The sequence below is a fragment of the Neophocaena asiaeorientalis genome, unplaced genomic scaffold (genome assembly GCF_003031525.2).
Source record: "Neophocaena asiaeorientalis asiaeorientalis breed wild unplaced genomic scaffold, Neophocaena_asiaeorientalis_V1.1 scaffold319, whole genome shotgun sequence".
NCBI classification, from domain to species: domain Eukaryota; kingdom Metazoa; phylum Chordata; class Mammalia; order Artiodactyla; family Phocoenidae; genus Neophocaena; species Neophocaena asiaeorientalis.
Window position 1 is genome coordinate 1,079,224 of NW_020174103.1, and position 806 is coordinate 1,080,029.

Here is an 806-nt window from a genome sequence, read left to right on the forward strand (position 1 = left end):
TCTACATCTCAACACCAGCACCCAGCTTCACTCAACGACCAGCAAGCTACAGTGCTGAACATCCTATGCCAAACAACTAGTAAGACAGGAACACAACTCCACCCATTAGCAGAGACGCTGCCTAAAATCACAATAAGTCCACAGACCCCGAAAACACACCACCAGACGTGGACCTGCCCACCAGAAAGACAAGATCCAGCCTCATCCAGAACAAGCAATGATGAAAAACACAATAAATGAAATTCAAACTACTCTAGATGGGATCAATAACAGAATAACTGAGGCAGAAGAACGGAAAAGTGACCTGGAAGGTAAAATAGTGTAAATAACTACTGCAGAGCAGAATAAAGAAAAAATAAGGAAAAGAACGGAGGAGAGTCTTAGAGACCTCTGGGACAACATTAAACGCACCAACATTCGAATTATAGGGGTTCCAGAAGAAGAAGAGAAAAAGAAAGGGACTGAGAAAATATTTGAAGTGATTATAGTTGAAAACTTCCCTAATATGGGGAAGGAAATAGTTAATCAAATCCAGGAAGCACATAGAGTCCCATACAGGATAAATCCAAGGAGAAATACACCAAGACACATATTAATCAAACTGTCAAAAATTAAATACAAAGAAAGCATATTAAAAGCAGCAAGGGAAAAACAACAAATAACACACAAGGGAATCCCCATAAGGTTAACAGCTGACCTTTCAGCAGAAACTCTGCAAGCCAGAAGGGACTAGCAGGACATATTTAAAGTGATGAAGGAGAAAAACCTGCAACCAAGATTACTCTACCCAGCAAGGATCTCATTCA